Source organism: Amblyomma maculatum, chromosome 7 (assembly GCF_055883805.1).
Source record: "Amblyomma maculatum isolate TAMU_Amacu chromosome 7, ASM5588380v1, whole genome shotgun sequence".
Lineage (NCBI taxonomy): Eukaryota > Metazoa > Arthropoda > Arachnida > Ixodida > Ixodidae > Amblyomma > Amblyomma maculatum.
Genome location: NC_139350.1, coordinates 18,228,962 through 18,252,366, shown reverse-complemented (window position 1 = coordinate 18,252,366; position 23,405 = coordinate 18,228,962).

Here is a 23,405-nt window from a genome sequence, read left to right as displayed (position 1 = left end):
AGGTTATTCGCTTCAAGTACTAAATATTCACTTTAGACAATAAATATGACATACAGAGTCGGTGAGCACGTTCGGAAACCCCTGTTTCAATATTTGCGGTTAGAAACCTCATGTGTACCTTTTTTTCCATCTGCAGAGAAATTCCGGGTTATGTAGATAACGAAACCGTTACCAGCCCATTCGCGCACTTCAATTGTGCTACTCTTGAGCGGACGAAACAACCTGCCGCTGTGATGGCTGGCCCCATGCATGAGTAAGGGTGATGGCAAAGGTTTCTTCGCGCCGGTCCTTTGGCTCACATGAAGGCGCGAGTTACAGTGAGCGCGCCGAACTTTTCAATGCGGATAATGACTACACAGCGGTAAGGCTATAAATGAGTGGAACAGTATTTTTCAGCTGTAAAATACAAATAAGTCTTGTTGAATTGTTGTGCTGGCGCGGAAGAAGAAATCATAGGCAACTTATAAGTCTGTCGAGCCAAGCCAAGTCCGCAATTGTAATGTCCGGGAATCTGATTTTTGTATTTTTGGGGTTTCCTATTGTATCTGGGGAGCAAGATGCACGACGTGAGGGTTCTTTATCGCAAATAATGAAACGTGGTTTGTGCCAGTACTCTTCAAAGTAGCAACACCATTTATTGTGTAAGTCATTAATCAGTAATTTAGGTAAATAATGTCAATCAAGGATTCCAAACAAAACCTTTTCTGTGTCGCTCAAGGTAGCTTCCAAAATATGCGTCTGGTTTCCTTCGCCTGCCTCCGAAATGTATTTTTTTCTCTTGGATCAAATTTGCTTGGCCAAGCAGTATATGTGTAAAAAATGGTGCATCTCATACTTAAATTGACTGCAGATATCATCCGAAGACTACATCACCACTGATCCTACTGAAGGTCCTTATAATTGCTTGAGTGACAGCCTTTTATCACTTTAACAGGCTAGAAAAATCACATGAATACGAAATGAACGCTGATATTTTCTTTCGTATATTTTTTAGGATGCCTGAGGAGAGGCAGCTTGTACCTGAGTGACGTCCTCTCCAGCAATCAAGCGATGGCGCGTAACAGTGAAGCAATGGGACGGCGGGCACATCGAGCAGGGAAACGTGACATCTTCAACTCAGCCTAGAAGCTGAAAGCCAGAATAAATTGCTGGGAAGCCTGGACACTTAGTAAGCTGTAAGTGCCACTTTTTTATTAGGAGGGCTTTGAGCCTGTTTCGAATATTTAAGAAAAACCAATAAAAAATGCTCTTTAAACCTACATTTGTCGATGCGCAGGCTTTTTTAGGCTAAACACGTATGGGTTGCTTTTCACCTGCCCGGAGAACACCATTGCTGATGCAACAATGTTAGAGCCCGCTTGGAGGAGAAGATGCGCATCTGAAAATACTGCCGCAGCGCTAACCTCCATACACAATCGAACTGCAGACGCTTTAATGGGTAAACCATTGGCCATGGATTGGATGAGTAGACCGCTAATTTTACATGGCTAAACCACCGGGCAGCATGTACCGCCGAAGTGATTGGGCCATGTCAGGATAAGCCATGGCCCATGCATGACCCTAGCACGGCAGTAGGCTGGCCAAGTCGGCCATACCCGTTGGCCCGAGGTCCACTGTCGACAGTGGATAAACCACCGGGCAGCGAGTACCGCCGAAGTGGTGGGATATGTGTGGGTAAGCCGTCGCCTATCCATGACCCTAGCGCGGCAGTAGGCTGGCCAAGTCGGCAAGCCATGGCCCATGCTTGACCCTAGCGCGGAAGTAGGCTGGCCAAGTCGGCCATACTCGTCGGCCCGAGGTCGATTGCCGGTGATCGGCCGTTCTTAGGCCATTGTCAATTCCCAACCTCGGGCTGAGGTGGGTGGCCTAGGTTGGCCCGATGAGTTTAGTCGGTCATATTGGCAAGGGCTATTGACGACCACAGGCTTGCCGCTTGGAAAGTAGTGATTTAGCGCTGAGCAAATCCCATGAACTGGAACGCAAATCAGAAAAGGGAGCCGCCGATGAAAGCAATTAACACGGTCGCATTGTATCGTTGAAGGCGGAGCTAAACAATTGAGCACAATTATCCTCTGTGTTTGTGCAAGATAGTGACGCCCCCACGTTACCGTTCAAGGCGAGGTAGTTGGAATACGGTTACAACTGCGGTACATGTTGTCGTACAACAGTAAGCAGAAAAAAATTGGTTGTGATACTTAGAACCACCTACCTGGGAGAGTGAGAAAGTATTACTATTTGGGCTACAATGTATCGACAAATTCATTTTGAATGTACAGGTGTGGACATAAGTAAACGGAGGACACTTTTCTGTTCAAATTGAAATCACTCATTTCTGCACCGGAGATAAGAAAGCAATATTTGTACAAGGGAAAGGGCACTGATGTCTACTACTTGTTCGCACATGTCATGACTGCCAGCTTCAATTATGCGATGCTTGAAATAGTTTAGAAGGAGATAGCGTGCTTCGTGTACTTTCGTTCGCGGCGGTACTAATTGTTTTCGCAGGCATTCTTCATCCTCTCGATTCTCGCGCAGTATCTTCGCCATCCTTCGCAGGTTATTCCTCGTTCTAGGCACGGCGTCCTGCTGAGCACGTAGACTACGCCTTTCGATCGGAGACCAGAAGACCTCTTTATGTGCGGCGAGCGCTGCTTTCTTGGTGCGTCTGGCTGCGCTCTTGTAGTATTGTGCTCCTCTACGTCGTCGCTGCGCCTCTTCCGATTCCAAGGATTTTCGAGGCCTGCCCCAAGGAGCCTTGCTTGTGGACAGTTTACTGTCCATCGCGCAGACATCCGCAGACGAACGACATGGCAGACTGATTGTGCGACCCCGCCAACCATCTCTGCTCTCCTGTACTAAAAACATTATGCGATTCGTCGCCTCAGCGAACGGAGTTGCCCCTCCTCCTCGCCCCCACCCGTCCGCCCTGTTTCGACGCTCCGAGGCCTGCCATCATCACTACTCCGCTGCGTTCCGTTTCCCTCCTGCGGCGCTGGCCATCTGCGTGAAGACGCTGTCGTTGGGTTGAGTGTTTATGTGTAGAAGCTGTCCCTCCATTTTGTGACCTCAACCTATCGCAGAACTATTACATGCGGAGAACTACGCTAAAACATAGCATTACCTTGCATCGTAATAGCCAATTTTTATCCGTATCAGGAAGCTGAAGGATTTAAATTGCTGGAACATAAATATGCAAAATTGGGGTAGTTTTTGAACGATAGATCGTTTGTTGCTTGACTTGAGGAGTTTACCGTCCCAAAGCGACTCAGATTATAAAAGACATCGCAGTGGAGGGTTACAGAAATTTTTACCACCTCTAGTTCTTTATAACCTGCACTGACGTCGCACAGTATAGGACGCCTTACTTTTCACCTCCATCGAAAAGCGGCCTCAGCGGCCGCTATTCCGTCCCGCATCCTTGGGCACAGCAGTCGAGCGCCCTAGCCACTGCTCTTACGCGGCGGGGTTTTTTGCGCCATAAATGTAAAGGCATCGTTCTCCAGAAAATCCGAAGTCAGCGTTGCCGAATTGGTATTTGAGCAAAAAACACGGACATGGAACTAAATGTAGGTAACTGCCAGGCGACGTGCAATGCACTGAATGGTCGTTGGGTTATGTGACGTCAAAAGACTGCATGAGAAGAGAGTTTTGACAGCCGCTGCCAGCTCGGAATTCGCCTTTGAGATGGAAAGGTGATAACGAATTCCATACATCCAGGAGCCTTAGACTTATAGTTACACGCCTCTCCCAGGCCACTCAGGCACGTTCGTGCGGCTTGATTAGGTCGAGGATTGAAGTGTCAGGTCAGGCTTCACAAAATTGTCTCAAGACGCTATGTTAATCAACATGTGTTGGATAATAGAGGCAGAAATATAAGGCATCTAAGTGAGCAGCAAAGTGAACGGGCGCGTATGATGATTCACAAGTGGAGCCGTCAAAAGGAAGCCTTTATCGCTAGCACGTCATCACATTAAAGTCATCTAGAGCTTCAGTGACCCCCAGTTTAAGTAATAGGGGTTTATAGTAAAATGAAAAACACATCCCTACGGTATGTGCAGGTGACGTGCACAGCATGATGAAGATTTATCTATTTATTTGTAACACACTCAGGGTACAGATGTATCGTCTTTGCCAAAAGTAACCGAGCAGCCCAGTCGGCCGCTGCAGCAGGCGCACAACCGAACCGCGGCATGGCGACCGTCGTCGGTGTCCGTTGCTCTCCGGCTGCGAGGGTAAGCTGGATGACGTAAGCTTTCTCCCTCGCTATCTTTCTTTGGATGATAAAATGTAAGCGGGTAGCATGTGCAGCCTCGGATTTTATTCCTTTGAAGCGCTGTGCAAGTCGTGGAGGGCGCTGTGCACAGCAAATCTTGCTCAACGCTCATATGTGGCTTGCGCCGTGAAGCTGCGATCTTCGTTAGAGTACCTTGCACGTTTAATATCAGTATACAGCTCCTGTAGGTCAATGATTTAAATAAATAGTTGTTTGTCTCTCGCTTGTGATGTTAGCAGAATGAGATAGGGTATGGATATCGAAAACTCGTGTGGTTTATTCCGCCATTCGTAGACTTCGATTGTGACGCCACGTTGAGCTAGAGAAGAAAAAAAAAGCGAGGCAATAATTTCCGCTAAAGTGCGGCTATTCGTGTCTACATGACGAAGCAATATCTGCCAACGCCGCATTGCCTCCGCTTGCTAACGCGTATAAGTGTAAAATGGGTTTAGCAACTGTGACGCCAAAATGAATGCCCGAAATTTTTACAGGTTTGAACTGCCTCAAAAATTTTTGGCAATAGAAAATGAGCTATATAAATGCTTCCTAGCGCATGATTTCCAAAAACGCCTTGCTATTACGTAAGGTGCCTACGCAACATCTTACTAGACGAGATACTGACGGCACCCTACTGCCAGAGGACAATAAATTACCAATCAGATGGCTAGGTATAGCGATGTAACACAAACATAGTTCGTAGTCCAAATGATACGTGTCCAGATTTTGTTCATTTCCAGAACAAATAGCTGTTACGATGGTGATATGTTGTCCCAGTAAAGAAAAACTGTCTTACTTAGAGGAAATTATTGCCCTATGCTCGAGCTGTGAGAATGACATTCTTTCATGCAGTTCGCTCAATAAACGAATAATTTCTTGCAGGTTAATGTATGAACGTAATTACCAAAAAGAAAAAATATTACGCTGGTTTCGTACGTTACCAAATGGCGCGAAATATCGGTATGTAGAAAGAGGAGGTGGAAATGTTTTCTTGTTCTCTCTTCCAGCTTTAAGAACCAAGCCGGTCGTCGTCACAACAGATGACTAGGAAGCACAGGAATAAGCGCATCGAGTTTTGTAAATTCATTTCCCGTTTTACTTTTCCGGCTTTCCAAACGAGCAGAAAAGCAATTATTTGCACAGTCATTGCCACTAGCGGAGCATTGCAATGAGCCCCACCGGGTTGGCGCAGTGGTTACGGCGCTCGACTACCGTGCCCAAGGACGCGGGATCGAATCCCGGCCTCGGCGGCCGCTTTTCGATGGAGGCGAAAAGCAAGGCGCCCGTGTGCTATGCGATGTCAGTGCACGTTAAAGGCCCCAGGTGGTGTAAATTTCCGGAGTCCTCCTCTACGGCGTCTCTGAGCCTGAGTCGCTTTGGGACGTTACACCCCACTAACCAAACCAAAACATTGTACTGATATTTAGCGCGAAGGCATTCTAAGAGCGCAGTGTCACAGGACCAGCCAAAAAAAAGCGCTGAGCAATTATTGCTGCGCGGAGCGCCTTTCGTAAGCACAGCGCTCTGAAGCGAAATCGGATGCCGATAATCGCTTACTTTTTATCATCCCAAGAGGAGAGCGAGGAAGCGTGCTTATGTCAGCCAGATTACACTAGCCGCCGGATAGCAGCGGTCAGCGACGGCGGTTGTTGAGCCGCCGCTCGGCTATGGTTCGGCACCGTGCCCGCTCCGCCAGCCGGCGAGGCTTCTCGGTTACTGTTGGCAAAGACGGTATGTGCAAGGTTAATATAACAGATCCCGTTACCTGGGGCCCTATTCTCGGCAGTTCGCCATTTTGTTCAAATTGTGACGTACGCGTGACGTGTGCAGTAGGACGGTGCCAGGTTACTTAAGCACACAATCGGGTTACGCACTCTGAAGAAAAAGAGAAATAAAGTGACATAAAAAAGCGCGCTGTCCTCTGCTACTATATATTGGCGCCAAGTATGAAAAACGACGGTGCTCCTGCAGGAATCGATACTCTGCGATGCATTCCGTGATTCGGAAGCCTCGGGTTGCACTCAAGCGAGTGAAGTATGTTGTGGCGTTGCGGTATTAGTGTGTCGTGACATACTTGCGGTCGAACATTCGGCATCAGCTACGCACGGAAAGGCTGCGAAGAGGTTCAGCTGAAGAGCAAGAACGGCAATGGAATGCTCGCAGTGGGTTGGTTTAAAATGGGAGCGGAAAGCAGCGTTGCTGTTCATAAGCGCTGATGACCTCTAAAATTTATTTATCAGCGGCTTTTAAAGGCAAGAACTAAAACGATTAAGGACTTGGTCGTAAACAGAAGGAATCAACAGATTTCCAAAGTTCGTTAATGACTGCGACATTGCTACTAGCGTGAATGCAATGTCGCAGTCAATAAAGAATACACATCAACTAGTCCAACTGTCTTCCATGATCATTTCCAAAGTAGCTCCAGCACTGACGAAGAGGCGCTGGCGCAGTCGGTAATGTCCATCTATGGAGACAACGCTCGCAGTCTCAAAGTATAAATTACTGTTAGGTACTGGCTGTGCTACCCGCCGTTTTCGAAACGCTGCGTTATGACCAGCTACCGTCAGGTCACGAAGTCCTCTTAAGTTTCTAACATATTGTGTCGGCTTGACTTGTGTAGAACGCGGAAAGCAGCGCAGAGAGAGAGATGGAGGGAGAAAGAGAGAGTCTTCCACACACGCACACGAAGTAGAATTCGGTATAGGCTGGGCCTTACACTGTAGTCGGTTAAATTTTCATGCGCTGGCGTGAGGAACGCTCTTGCGAAACGCAAAAGATGTCCGAGAAAGAGAACGAAACAGAAGAAAAGAAAAGCAGGAAGGTTAGTTAGGCGAGGCCCAGGCTACCATACACGTGCAAAAGGGGGTAAGCGGAGAATAAGGAAAGAAAGCGAAATATGACTGAGGAAATCGTGGTATGAAGCTAAGGCGGCGCCGTGCGCGCGTATTTCTTACTGTCGAAACGGTAAAATGCAAATCAATAAAGAGTGATTATTTCCAGGCTGTATTAAAAAAAGCAATCAACACAAAATGTCACTCAACTTCATCATATGATTACAGCGTACCGTTAAAACGTGCTCCGGAGTATTTAATTTTTCTTAAATATAAGCAAATGGAGAGCCCGCATGCATATTGAAAGAAAAATTTATAAATGAAACACATTACATGTGGCAAGCAAACATGTGTCATGTACATGGCACATACATTCCTTTATTAAAATAGAAGTGGCGAGTATTTTTGCTTGCTTTGCGTATCGTGGAAATGCTGTTCAATTCATTAACATTGCCGTGAGTGCACAGTGCAAAGCAAAAAAGGCAGTGTTTAGGACCGACGTTTAAGAAAATCTTTGGTGATACCTCGCTGCCTGTCGCGCGAAGTTCCTGCACAGCCATCGAACCATATGACCCCTCAGGTTCTACTCACAAACCGATCGGACAGATAATTAGAAAGCATGCATCGCGGTGCTCTCTGAAATTCATGATGGTTTGGTGGGCGCTGTTTAACAAAGAGACAAATAGAAGAAAACATGGGACTGGCGCCTTTATTTGTCTTCTTTTTTTTGTCTCTGTGTTACAAAGCGCCCACGAAATCATCATGAACAACCTACAACTCGTCCAACTTCACCTTCTGTTGCTCTCTGAAATGCCTCGTCTCGAGCAGATCAACCGTTTGAGTTCGGGGGCCGCATTGCTGCGCTTGGAAACGACGGCGCGGATCGATGGTTTCTCTAGGAGAGCAAAGCATTTGCAACGGGAGGGTAGCTACGACCCTCGTGCGGCTGCAAATCCGCGTCTTCATTACTAATCCTCTAAAAGATGACTCTGCTGAAACGTTCCCTTATGACGTCGTTTCAGTGCTTTCTGCAATTACAAGATGTGTGAACTTACTTCACAACTCACCAAACTCTCTACCAAACTGCGGTGAGCTAAGAGCCGTCTACACTGCACGTTGAATTCGCCTCAAGTGGTTAAAAATGCGGCGCCCAAATTTGGTCCTTTACAGAAATGGCAGAATATCATTTGCGTAATGAAACGTCATTTTGACGTCATCAATAAATGTTTATGCATGACGTATTTCCCGCTATACAACGTCAGCCAATCAGATTTCAGGAGTCGGCTTTTGACAGTGGGTGGTTCATATCAGCCCATTCGTAATTCAAGCGTAAGTGCTTCCCTTTCTATCATATATACCTCTGATTTCCCTCCACAGTTACTTATATATACCCTCCATGCATCATGAGTACCGCTGCTAAAAATCTGTTTTCACGCTAACGTCATTTTTACGTCAGCGCAAAAATCCATTTCGACACACCGAAATTTCGCGCCACAAATTTGAAACATGTGACTGTTCTGCGAACCAATCAGAGAAAAAAAATGGCGCAGAACGGTGGCCATGTGTGTCGAGAATAGGGCCCCTGGAAGAAAACGCGTGCAGCTGCCCATTGCCAGTGGCATCAACTCGATGATTATGAACGATGCAAAGGGCCCCTGCGAACTGTGTGGTAAAATATTAAACCACAAAAATAAGATTACTCCAAAAACTAGAAAGTAAATATAATATTTACGCTCAGGCCTGAATGTCGTTTTGTTTCTTGCGTAAGATAAAAACGTATATTTATAATAACATTATAAATTTTTTCTAAGGGCCTCTCTCGGCCATTTAGTATCCGCTGCGTAGTTGCCCAAAGCTCAGATATGAATCTGACTAAAAGCTTTTTCATCCGCGGGCTGGGTGCGTCATCCGCCACGATTCAACATTCAGCGTTGCGTGCTGCAGAGTGGGTAATCTGTGTCAAGCAGTCAGTATTTCGTTCTGATGGTTGTGGTAGAGCTTTACAGCAAGGCGAAGACTGTGTGTGCTCGATGAAAAACAGATTGCCGTTGTATGTGCGCATTTCCTAACGATGGGACAATGCTGCGTCACAGCTCGGCGGTTCGGCTCGGCCAGCTCGGCCTCCCAGGCACGTCGCAAAAGTGGTGCCTTGTTATACGGATACACGTCTACATAAGCGGCGTATCACTACATCTGTTTTAATTGAACGGTGAAGGTGAGATTTTATTGCCCCCAAGACGCGTGTCGCATTGCGCAAAGCCTTCCGTTCCGCTCCCTTTGCTGCGTGTTTTTTGCTTACTGCGTCGCATTACCGCACCAACGTTCGCTGATTGTGCTTTAGCTGTTATCACAAGGATGTTCCTATTGTCAATGGGATCTTTCTCATGAACATGTTAAAACCCGAAGTTGTAAATTTGTAGCCTATATAAAGGAAAACAAGCAAGGTTGTGCGTTAGTAGACCATTTTTCTGCACGAAAGTGCGATTGCGTGCCTTAACAACAGTTTAAGAAACACAATCACCAACCAAAGTATTTATTAGGACCCGACGTTGCGGGACCAACTCGATTCCTTCCTCGGGGGCGACTAAAGTTTGAGTCCCGCAGTAGCAGGCAGCGGCCTATGCTTCTCCTTTCCCAACACGTGGCGAAGTCCAGTTGTGTACACGGAGGGTAGCGTCCCCGGATTCCTGTTCACTGCTGCAGCTGTCAGTCGGATGAACCACGACTAGACGTGGCGTCTTTTGCAAGGGTTGGTCTACACGACAAGTACGCTCCCCTCCTCAAAGGCGATTTTGTGGTCGGCGCTTTCGCACTGCTCGGCGAGTGGGTTGCTTTCCGAGTTCAACTGGCGGACGTCATTTTTGTGCGGCAGGATCAGCCGACGGAGATTTTTTGTTTCGCCGATATACGCACTCGGAGCACGGGATTTTATAAGTAACGCCTGGTTGTTGTTCTCTGGGGATACGGTCTTTTAGTAGTGGTAGAAAACAGCCGACTGTTAAGGCAGGTTTGTGTGAAACACAGGATGCGTGCAAGCGACCGCCACGTATGGGAGCACAATGCGAGGGCGCTTCGTCGTTTCCGTGCTGACCGACCCTCTTGTCCTGCTAGCTCGACAGCGGGAAGCACGTTGAATAAAGGTGCGTGTGTAGCCACTCTTCTTCAGATCGGCGAAAACGGTGGCCTCTTCCGCTTTTCTTTCCACCTCGGAGGAGAAAGTGTACTCAGCTCTCCTCAGAAGAGAGGAGACGACGGAGGCCTTGTGCGCAGCGGGCTGGTCTGAATTGACATTTAAGTAGCAGCCGGTATGAGTGGGCTTCCTGTACACACTGAAGTTTTGGTCTCCCCCTTGTATTGAAATTAGGACGTCAAGGAATGGTAACTTATTGTCCTTTTCACGTTCCAAAGAGAACTGGATAGAGGGCTCAACCGCGTTCAGGCCAGAATACATGGAGCGTTTTTCCCGCGTCAAGCCGGCGTTTTACGGGCGGCGGCGCGCACTCGACGCCCGGCGTCGGAAAAAACGCGCGCCGCCGCTTATCTGGCCCTGCCAGATATTTGACGCACGGGCGGCGCGGCGTCCTCTCGAACAGGAAGCTACTGCCGATGGGAGCCAATAGGAGCTCAGAAAGCTGGCATTTCCGGTTTGAGCAGCCACTGCCAACATGGCCGCCATGGCTGACGAGGTGTGCGGTAGTTTGGCCGCAGAAATGTGATTATCGTAAAAATAAACGCTTAATCAAGCATGGAATATCGCTTTTTGGGAGTATACTACCTACTCTCGAATCATAATGTATTTGTTTTCTCCCTGAAGCGAACTTTGTAAAAAAAAGAAAAGGAAGAACCGTGCCGCTGGTATCCGAGTGGGCAATCCGAGGTATCTTCGTTCATTCGAGTGAGCCAAATCCTTGTGCGATCTGTGTACGCTTTCTACATTTAGGACAGTAGCGTTGAATTGCACCCTTTCGCGATTTTAGCACAAGGGATATATTTCCGCTCACTGATGTATTTGCCTTCGCATCGAGGGATCCGCGGCGGCGCTCGCGCCGCTTCGTCGTTCCATGTATCTCGAACTGGGCATCGCACCGGCGCGGCAGTTCTCAACGCGCGAAAATCGCGGGAAAAAACGCCGCATGTATTCCGGCTTTTCAGGTGCGCAAGGAAGTTGGAAGCAGTGACTGAGATCGCGGCACCCGTAGCCATGCCGCTTGTTTGTTTGTAAAACTCCCCTTTGAAGAAAAGGGCCGCGCACTTAAAAAAAAAAAAAAACTCCAAGAGCCGGCAAAGTTCTTCCGAGTTCAAGCTTGTCCTGGCACCAAGGTAAGCGTCCGCTTCGAGGGCTTGTTTCACTGCGGGACGGCACAGGAACGCTGGTAAAGAGCGAGACACGTCGAAAGAAACCATGCACTCATCTGCTTCCAGTTGTACATGAGAAAGAAGTTCGACGAGGCGGCGGGAGTTGCGTACTTGAGTCAATGTTTTGCCTGTCAGGGGTGAAGGGATTCGATGGAGATAGTTCGAGAGCGCTCGGAGCGGAAAAAAGGTGAAGTCAATGATGGGGTGAAGCGGAATTCCAGATTTATGAAATTTGGGGAGTCAGTAAAATGCGGGTGCCAAGCCGTTCCTGCATATCAGGCGTGAGTACACATGTTTAAACTGAGGGCAGCGTTTGAAAATGAGGTCGAAAGCTTGTTTATTGTGGTGTACAATTGAGCAGTAGGATCCTTAATTTTTCGTAAGCTGGGCTGTCGAGGAATAACCTGACTTTTTGCTCGTAAACCTGTCGGTCGAGGACTACCATTGAATTTCCTTTGTCTGCCAGCAGAATGACAATGCCCTTGTCCCCGCGGAGTTCTCTTAGAGCTATTTCTCCTTGGGAATGTTCGCCGGGTAGCTTGAACAGGACCCCGATCTCCTTTTGCCGGACTTCTTCACGGGTGGCAGGCTCAACGTGCCTCATCCTCCACGGCAGCAACTAGTTTTGGGAGTGACGGCGCCATTGACGTGGTTCTCAACTCGTGGCCTTTCGCCAAAGCAGAAGTTTCGATTGGAGATTGTGGTCTCGAAGAAAGATTTGCGACAAAGTTCGAAACATCACCAGGTGGCCTACTTGCCTCGTCTTTTTCCTGTTGCAACCTGGAGAGTTTCATTGCGTGAGAAGATGCCTGTTTTTCGGTGTAGGAAGGGGAAAAACTATCGGCGAACGATTTAGGTGAGTCGATAGTCGAAAAGACGTCACGTCGTGGTTCATCCGACTGACAGCTGCAGCAACAGGAATCCGGGGACGTTACCCTCCGCGTACACAATTAGACTTCGCCACGTGTTGTAAAAGGAGAAGCATAGGCCTGCTAATGTGGGCCTCGAACTTCAGTCGCCCCTGAGGAAGGGACCGAGTTGGTCCCGAAATAATTTGGTTGGTGATAGTGTTTCTTAGATTTTAGTTTCGAATACCCAACCAGAAGGAGTTCCGCCGAAGATGTTCTCGTTCAAGTCATTGCGTGCCTGCATTCTACGTAGCAGCACGTGTTTTTCGCTTGTCCACTTCTTGATAGGCTGGTCACATTTTCATTATATTGTGTTCCGTCTTTGAATAAACTTTCACTTTTGAGTCAGCGCTAGTCCTTTGATTCTCTGCTTTGATGTTTGACTCTTGCGCTGTTTTCAAGTCAACCATAAGGAGCGCACATTTTATGAAAACGTTACATTATATCCTTGACATTGATGTTTTAGGCAAATGTGGACCATTTAACTTGTTAACTTTTAAAGGGAAATCATATACAGTGTGTTTCACGTAACGTGAACCGAAGATTAAAAGCAAGAAAGTTTTTCGCTGCCTGAGAACGATATATTCCGCGTAGCTCTAGCTAACATTGTATACTCAGGTGCTATTTGACATTCATGTACATACTGTACTCTCTTAATTTTTGTGTATTTACCACTCCCCCTCTGTAATGCCTCTGGCCCTGAGGGGTAATGTAAATAAATAAATAAAAAAATATTGTCTGTGTTCATGTAGTGCTGCTCAAAGTAATTTTGGTATTCCGCTCAATGAGCTGAATAACCAAAATTAATTATGCAATACCATTATTATTCGCTTGAGAGCTAAGTGGCTTTCATTACGTTGCGAGAAGGCTAAGGTACAACCTGTCCAGTTTTTTTTTTTTAACCCACCTCTCCGCGGGGGTGGCGCAGTGGTTAGGGCGCTCGACTGCTGTTTCCAAGGGTGTGGGATCAAATCCCTGCCTCGGCAGCCGCTTTTCCACGGCAGCGAAAAGCATTTTGCCCGTGTTCTGTGCGATGTCAGTGCACGTTAAAGAACCCCAGGTGGACGAAATTTCCGGAGTCCTCCACTACGGCGTCTCTCATAGCCTGAGTCGCTTTGGGACGTTAATCCCCACAAAACAAACAAACAATATTAACCTACCTCCTACGTGATCCTTTTCCAGCATTTAAAGGAAACCCGACAGATATGAAAAATAGCACGTGGCAGTGGGGTTGCCCCAAAGGATTGCAGCACTTCCAAACTCGTTTTGAATTAACGAAGCGCGCACGCTTCCCGTCTCGAGATGAGCGGCCGACGTATGCCACTATCAGCGTATTCAGAAAACTGAGTCAGCGCATTCTGCCAGAGCTCAGAAAGCCCGAGCCACGATGGGCAGGCTACCGACAGCAATCTTGTGCCGCGAAACCTTCAAAACTGTATTTGTTGTATTTTTTACCAGCCGCCAGCATGCGGCCTTATCACTCTGATTCTGGATCGCGTATCAGTTCTGTATTCCTTGTTTGTTAATGCTCGATGTCGCGAGTCACACCTTTATCAGTTTTGTTTTAGTGCAAGATGCACCGAGATCTGTCTCGAATATTCCAGCCACTCGTGTGTCTTTCTACAATGTTCCAGCTTCTGCTTGTAGCAGTTGCGACGTTATCTAGATTGCTCTGAGGAGCCTTTAATTTGAGCGCTGGCGAGTGCGACGGGCAATCTTTGTTCGACGATTGACAAGCACGTTTGTTGCTATCGCCGCCGCCGGGTTGCTTAGTTCCTTTGCGGGCGCAAGTCAGCCAAATAAAGAGTTAATTTCAGTACCATGAAGCCTGTGTCTTCTTTTGGTGTCTACGGCCTTGTCATCACTACGTGACATTTGAACGGAGATTCTATCAAGCTATCACACTGACAAAACAAAAAGGCAGAAAAAGCGCTAAATTGACCTAATTCAAGGCAGGTTTGTTGTTTTTTTTCAAGTATTTGTGTCAATGTGTAGCCCGTATGATATAATATATATATATAAACTGAATATGGTGAGGGCGAAAAACACTTTAATACTGACTCACTCCGACAAAGCCCGGACCCGGCTGAAACGTCAGCAGTAAAGTTTTTTTCACCGTGACCACCTTCCGTTATTTGCTTATCCAGGACCCAACGCGTTCGCACTTCAGATATATATATATATATATATATATATATATATATATATATATATATATATATATATATATATATATATATATATATATATATATATATATATATATATATGTACCCTTCCAGCCCTTTCACGTACGGCTCGTCTACCCCCTGATTTCGTAATGCCTGCATAATCGCCAACGTTTTTACTGAGTCAAATGCTTTTTCGTAATCAATGAATGCTATGTATCAAGGCTGGTTATATTCCGAACATTTTTCTATCACCTGGTTAATGGTACGGATATGATCGGTAGTAAAGTACCGTTTCCGAAACCCTGCTTGATCCTTTGCTTGATTGCAGTCTAAGGTTGTCCTGATTCTATTAAAATACCTGATACGTAACAGACAGTACGCTGATTGGTCTGTAATTTTTAAGCTCCTTAGCGTCCATTTTCGTATGAATGAGGATAATGCTTGCGTTCTTCAACGATACCGGTACCGTCGATATCACCAGGCGCTGCGTATACAGGGTGGCCAGGTTTTCTAGCACGTTATCCCCCCCATCCTTCAACAAATCTACAGTTATATGATCCTCTCCAGCTGCTTTCGCCCTTTTCATAGTCTCTATTGCTTTCTTATCCACGTCCTTCGTCACTGGTGAAACGTCTGACCGTTTTCCCCTACCGCCAATCTCATGACAGTCCTGACTACTTTGGCTACTATAGAGATCAGTATAGAACTCCTCGGCTACTTCGACTATCTTGTCCATATGACGTTGCCCGCCTTGTCCCTCAGCGCCTACATCTAATTTTTCCCTATACCCAATTTCTTCACCGCATTTAGGCTTCCCCCGTTCATTACAGCATGCTCAATTGTCTCCATGTTATAATTTCTTATATCGGCTACATTGCGCTTATTGATTAGCTTTGATATATCTGCCAATTCTATCTGGTCTGTTGGATTGGAAGCTTTCATACTCTGGCATTTCTTAATCAACTCTTTCGTCTCCTTAGACAGCTTACTGGTATCCTCTCTAACTATCCTACCGGTTACTTCTACAGCGCACTCAATAATGATATCTCTGAAATTATTGTTTATTGCTTATATCGCCATCCTCAGTTAGAGCTGAATATCTATTCTGTTGCGAGATACTGAAAGCTTCTGCCCTCCCTCGCACCGATAATTCGTTGATGGACTTCTTTCTTACTAATCTGCTGCGTTTCTTCTTCAGATTTAGTCCAATTCGGGACCTCACCATCCTGTGGTCACTGCACCACACTTTCCCGATTACGTCTACATCTTGCATAATGGCGGGGGTTGAACAGAGTATGAAGTCAATTTCATTTTTAGTCTCTCCGTTAGTACTTTTCCATGTCCATTTCCGGTTGCTCCGTTTGCTGAAGAAGGTATTCACGGTTTTTAAGTTATTGCGCTCTGCTTAGAAGTTCGTACTGCTTAAAAGAAAAAAAAAAGGTAAAAAAAAAAAGCTCAGAGCGTCATACATGGAAAAATTACTTTTGAAAACGAATTTGGTTTGGTTTATAGTGTTTAACATCCCACAGCGACTAAGGCTATGAGACGCTGTAGTTAAGAGAACCAGAAAGTTCGACCACCTGGGGTTCTTTCACGTGCGCTGACATCGCGCAGCACACAGGCGCCTTGCTTTTCGCAACCATCAAAAAGCAGCAGCCGCGGTAGGGATTCGGTCCCGCATCCTTGGGCGCAGTAGTCGAGAGCCTTAACCACGTACTGCAACACCACGGAGGGGCTGAAAACGAATTGAACTGCATTACCAATTACTATCCGGAAAATAGCACAAAAGTAATTAAATTACACTTCAAATTATTTGTCCCAAAAATTGATATTGCATTACAGATAGTTTCGAAAAGTAATACAATTACTCTTATATTACTTGCGGTCTTGATATATAAACAAAAACTAAAAAACGGCTTCAACGAAACTGCAGCCAGCCGCGAGATGCTCTGACAGACACATTCTTTTGCCTTCCCTCCAATTCTGTATCAGACAACCAGGCACCACACCGCCCTAGACGGCGCAACCTTGGGCGTGCCACAAAGCGCTGCTCAGTGCTAACTTTGAAGAACTCCGTCCTGTCCTATACCTGCCTCTTCGGCGGCCCTTCGGAGGAAGTCAGTTATCATTTTCACCCCTTCTGGCTGGTCTTTTACGCTGGCCCAAGACTGCCGCGCTTCATTCCTACTCTCGAGGCCCCAGCCGGGCGTACGTTGACTTGCTTATAAAGAGTAAAGCTGCACTTAGATAAGCAGTTCGAAAGGAACTAGTTACGTTTGATACAAAATTATTGAACTAAAGTAATTTATCACATTACCAGTTACCAGACAAAATAATGAAATTACAGTTATTGAACTGCTGCTATCTCTGCAGAATGTAGTGTTGCAATTTTTTAAAGTTATAAAGGTGTTTTTTTTTTATTGAGATTCGTAGTAACAAAATATTTCGGCTTTACCGATGCGGACTTAGCACACGGGTTTCCGGGCCTGAGTCGGACCCTGTCCACCTAGCGGCCCGGGCCGGGTAAATCAGAGCTTCTTCGGGCCGGGCCGGGTCCGAGCCTAGATTTAAATATCAGGCCGGACATGGCCAAGTATTAAAAAATCCTGCCGGGCCCGGGTAAATATTTAAGGCCCGTGCAGTACTCTATAGTCCCTGCGACAGCGCCCTTCTCGCTTTAGAAAAACATGCCGCGTTCGTCCACATTTTCTACATTTGCTTGTAGTAGGTATGCAGAGGTTGGGTATATTAGCAAGTTGTTCTACTGTCGGTGCTGTACGACGAACTAAGAGGTTTCTAACAGCAAACGCGTGTCCGATTTCTCTCCGCCGTCCTTGGCGCAACAGTGAAGGCGTGCAGGTATCGAAGCGGTGCTCGATACCCGCACTTTGAGGTTTGTGATTAACGGCCGCGATGATACAAAGAGTGCCGGGACTCGTAGGTTTGCGAAGGTAACATGTAAACCTGTATGCGTATTCCTAACCGTCTGCAGCCGTCAGCCCCCTTTTGTCGCGCCTGCTTTCCGAATCGTGAATTTATTGCCGACGTGTTTCTGGAAGAAAAGTGGTACAAATTGGCCACAAGACTTTATTCAGTGATATTTAAAAATTCGCCAATCAACCCCCATCACATTTTTAATTTTACAAAAAAAAAAAACATTTCGGAGTAGGCCCGGCTGCTTCTTGCACCATGCCCCGCGTCATGCAGCCTAGCAAGCTGAAAGTTTTCTGCCGGCGACACCGCGGTTAATGGCGGCTTGTACAAGTTTCGCAATTCATTTTCGAAATCAGTGCCGCACTGCGGAAACAAAACAGTGACACAAACCAAATAAGTTCGCCAAACGAGCCGCCAACAAGTTTCGGAACCAATTTGTTCCCCAACAGCATGCCACCGCACGAACAGCCGGGAAGCTGAACAGGTTGCTGCAGTATTACCTAGGTGTGACAGTGTTCGGCAACCGAAACAAACAGGAAACAAGTGTCCGTCAAAGCTGTTTGGCCTGTTCGCCAGCCAGGCGAATTTACGGGCGACAACACCCCAACCAATGCACTCATACTTGAGCTCATTGACTCATTTCTGCGCATTTCCTACTTTCAGATACTTTTTTTTTAATCTTGCAAACCCACGTTGTGGCGTCTTGCAGGAAGCGCATGCATGGGAGCGCTCACGCGGCGGCGGTCATGAGCAGTGGGACCAAATTGCTCCGGCCGCGCACACCGGCGCTTCGTGTGGATTGCACGTACATGCTGCGATGTAAACAATTGTCGAGTACGCCTTTGTTGCTATAGTACCGAGTGGGCTTCGTGATTAGCAAAGCGGCCTTGCATCGCGGTATATTGTCATTTGAGAGACTTAAATTCAATTATTTGCGTCCCTTTCAGTGGTAATTGTAATCCGAACAGCAATGCGTGTTTGTGGACTCCACAAACAATAAAAGAAATCGCAAGATGATTGCCGAGAGCGTATGCGGCAAGCAACGACAGTCCGAGTGCGGCTGTGATATGTTTCTGCTTCACTGTTCTCCAGTCCGTCCTGACAGACTTAGGACCAATGGCGGACTCACGATTTTGATGTCCATTGTAGTTCCTCCACCGTAGTAAACACGAAGGCCGGGCAGGCCGTACCTCCCGCAAGCCCTCCGCGCCAACAGTACCGTGGATCGCTTCCGCCAGCGCCAGAAGGGCGTGCTAAAATCTGTTCTGCGCTCAAACAGTAAGCCGAAAGCAAAAAAAAAAATTCTTGTGGATCTCTGACCCATAAACTGTGTTGTTAACTGCAATAAAAACAAGTTTGTCGAAACTGATACAATGAGATCGGCAGTAAGGCAGTTCCACAAGATACCATTTACTCTAGCGCTGAACAATTACATAGCGCCGTCGGATGTACAGGGTGGTCCACTCTAAGTGCGAACACGGCTCCGCGTGGCCGCGCTCCGCGGAGCCGTGTTCGCACTTAGAGTGGACCACCCTGTACCTTCGGTGCGAAAATTTTAGGCCTAGCGACGAGTAGAGAGTATAGCGCTCGGCGCGAGTGCCGTCGTCCGCCGCGCAAGCCGGCGGCGGCGCTTTTCGTAAGCGCTGGTTATGCGCTGCGCATTTGTCATCTTCGTTCTTGGTGCAGCTGGGAGCGCGCAGGTTTCGACGTTCTGCTCAGCCATACGTCGTGCAAACAATGATGCTACAGCGGGACGGAGATAGTATATCGCTGTGCCGCCGGACGTACACCAAGGCAGCATAAAAACGTTGACGGATTGTACCTTACACACTACTTCTTTTATGGGCTATCTTTGAACCGTGGTTTAACTTGAAAGTATACACTGTAAAGCGGGACGGCTGGATCGTATGCTTTTCGCACTAAGTAGCCGGCGGACCCCAGACACACATGCATTCGCCAAGCTCGGTACGCGATAGCAGCTGTTAGCGGCGTACTAACCGTGATGGCTGTCCGTGCCTTTCATACGAAATGAAACCAGCGCAACATCGAATATACATATCCACTGTCGAGAGGAAATACACGACACGAAAAGGGTCGCAATTCACGTTGAATCAATGTGGCGATGACTGAAAAGCATCTTTCGCAGCATCTCTATTCCGCGTTTGGTAGCTGCCCGTATGGTTCATTCGCTGTGTCTTTGTGTGTACAGTTACCATTGCGATCGTAAAATTTAATTTAAAATGCAGGTGTCGTGATAAATACAACAGATACATTCTCACAGTTAACCTGGCGAGTTCGGCCTACGGAAGCGCAGCGCAGTCCTTCGCAGTCGCCCTAGTCGCTATAGTGCTGTTTCCAACAGCTGCCGCCATGCCAAACGGATGGTATATGGTTTGCTGGCGCGCTCAAACAAAACATAAAAGAGCGCCAAGGTTTCGGATAGCTTTCACGAGCACCGCGAAACAGCAATTTTACACCGCCGCATCGCAGCATTAACACGCACAGCACAGCCCAAGATGGCGTCAAGAGGAGCTGGAGCGGACGCTCCCGCAGTTTAGCTCGTACGGGGCGCCACCATCGAACTTAGATGGCTGTGCCCAGGCATCGAAAATAAAATCGTCTACAGCTTAAACTATCCTTTATTGACTTTTTAATTGACTACAATTTCTGAAGGATGGCGCAGACGGCGCGCCGGTGATCCGCGTTGGTTGTCCGTCGCCGCAGCCGGGACCACGGAGTCGTGAGCCGGCCGCGTAGCGCTCCTTGGTTTGATACAGTTTACGTCCGTATAAAAAAAAAAGAAAAACGTTACTATGAGAAGGACTGCCTGCTGTACTTGTGCAACAGCAGCAAGCCTGCACAAAGCGTACACCTTCGGAAAGGCCGCCTTCCACAGCTGGCGATGATATGCGATGCTGCCTGCCTGCCGTACTCGTCGCTAGATAGTTTCGGCGGATGGCACACCTGATTCTTGAACAAGTCAACGCTTTCAATATTATAATACAGATTCGTATATTTTCTTTTTTGTTTTTGTCGTCGCTTATTAGGGAAGCCTGTCTGAGTAAAATGCATCAGATAAGACGTGCGTTTGGAGGCCGTACTTACAGCAAGTAGCACCCACGACTGCTGCCGGCCGCTGATAGCATTGGTCTGCGGACAGGATCGTTCCGGCGCATCGTGATGATTGTACGCGCATCTTGCGATGTAAGCAATCGTTGATTTCAGTTCACTGTAGTTAATTCTATACTCCATGACCATTTTCATTCGTTAACTTCGCGAATTGTATCCACAATCAGCAAATTTGTAGAAGAGAAAGCAGCGCTCAAGACGGTGCACGGAAGCGGCGCCTCACTGCGACGCAAACTGAAGCCCACAAACATTTACATGTTGTTAAGATCGAAGACTCAGCTCCACTCCACGTGGCCGGGTGTTCCACTCGAGAGGCGACGCCGCGGCGGCGGATCCGCGCACGGCTAGCTCCTTAATTTACCGGTAAAACGCGGCGGTACGTGTAAGACAACACTTTTTCGCCGCGTGCCAGACAACCACTTCTACGCAACTGCCGGTCGGTGCCTTGGATCTCACGGCTTGGATCAAGGCCGGAGACTGATGATGAACACGTATGACGTGATCGGATCAGCGAAGCTTGCGTGGGCGAGCTGTATGGTTGTGCGGCGAGAACGCCGACTCGACGTTCGGTCGAGGAATTCCACTCGTGTTGTGTTGCAAGCCAAGGTGGAGCGCGACCTTTGCCAAGCCAAGCCATTAACAGATGTTAGGCACCATAAATGTTTTGGTATCACGCTGTCATCTGACCTGAGGTGGGACTCTCACATCACTGACATCACATCAGCTGCTTTGCGAAAACGTTTCTGTATACGGAGATGCCTAAGTTTCACCCCAGTATCCACTAAACTCCTAGCACACACAACATTCGTAAGGCCAATTTTAGAATACGCGAATACTGTCTGGCTACCTAATTCGGTAACAACATGAAGAAACTAGAAGCTGTGTAGTGGCATTACGAGAAATATATAACATATACAAGCGCACCGATTCTCCGTTTTTGCTTGCAGCCTCATGCGGCCTTCCTACCTTATCATCTTGGGCAAAACAAGCGCGCCTGAAGTTCCTGTTTCAGTTAATACACAACCGCTACAAAATAGACTGGCGAAAATGCACATCGTTCTGAGAATCGCGACCATCTTGGCACAAACACTTGCACACATGACACATTCAAGCATTCCTTCTTTCCTCTCGCCATCAGTGAATGGAATCGCTTAGAACATCGCATTACTCGCGTGCAATAATTTCTATCTTCATTCCTCTCAGAAGTCGAGCATTTAATATATTCATGATAGCGGTGCATGAGCCGTAACTGCTACCTGTTGACAGGAAAACGGTCACGTGCAGTATTTTGTAATTTGCGCGGTGTGCACTGCATTGTGAAGTTGTTTGTTATGGATGATCTTTTTGCTTTGTACGTCGTAATGTTTTCTCTTTTCTTGTACGTATACTTGTATGTCCTGTCGTGCTGCTCGTGGAAGATATGTATATATGTTCGCTGCTCTAAATGTACTAAAAGCCTCTTGCTATGGCCTTGGACGAAAAAATAAATAAATAAATATTCAATACACACGCTCAAGCATACGCGCCACGTGCACCTACACACTTGCAGCTCTGTAGTGTGAGCAAACGGCGCGTAAACGTTGACTTTTGGATTTAAGCTATGAAATTACACAAGATGTTGCGTAACATATTGACAGACAATTTTCCGTGACTGTAGTTGTGTCATATACCGGGCGCATCTTGAGCTGTAAAAGCGGGCGATGTGTTTTATATGACGAGCTGCGCAGTGGAGCAGTCATATCTTTAGCGCTCCCTCCGCTGTCGCCACGGGCAGCGTAGGCCATAAGGAAGCAAGCGTGCATAGTTCGAAACAGCACCGCCACCCTGCCTGCCCCTACCCTTTACACAGTGTTAAGGAAAAAAAGAAAAGCAGAAAGCATGCGACGAAATGTGGTCTATCGACCGCTTACACCGCGACGGCACGCATCGCCCGACCTTGGATATCCGTCTCGGATGGCGGTGTGGTTGTGTTGCGGAGAACGCGACCCCGACGAATGGTGTGGCCGCCGCGGCCACAGGTGCAGGCCGCTGGCGCCACGACGTCGCCTCGCTGCGGCGGCGGCAGATACGGTTGCTGGGCACGCTCGGGTTACAAGGTGGGACTCCTTCGGCAAACAGCGGGATATAAGATGTCTATACACCACTTAAGAGTCACTGTCTCCGTGCACGGAAACTGCACCCCTGTGTACTTACCAAGGCATTCCGGCACTTATATCAAGGTATTCATACATCTGCTCATAACTTGCCACCAGTAGGGTATGTGCAATGCAAAGACTGCAAACGCTTCTTGACCTACGATGGAGGCAAAACACTGACATCCCATCTGAGCCGTCACAAATGCAAGTCAACGCCAGAGTGTGCTGCCATTACTTCTTTCTTCAGTGAAAAAAAAATATAAATAAACAGGTGTTCCTGTCACTGTGAAAGAAATCTTGACAACACCTTGTGTTTGTTGGTTCGCGAAAGACATGAGGACATTCTACGTCGTATGTGAAGATGGATTTTTGAAGGTTGTCTATGAACTGATCGCTGTCGGTGCGCGGTTTGGCAGCGTGTCAGCAAAGAATGTGATTCCACATATCCTACTACTGAGTCCCGTAAGGTTAGTGAAGTGGCACATCGTGAAGCATTAAAACCAAGCATCGAAGCTGCAATGGAGGAATGTCGGTGTTGCTTCGCCGTGGGCAGATGATTATATGAAGGTTTCGTACATTACTGCAACTGCCCACTACGTCGACGATACCTGGAAGTTGAAAAGCCTGGTGTTGCTCACAAGCGACTTTCCTCCCGAGGAAAAGGCAGGCGA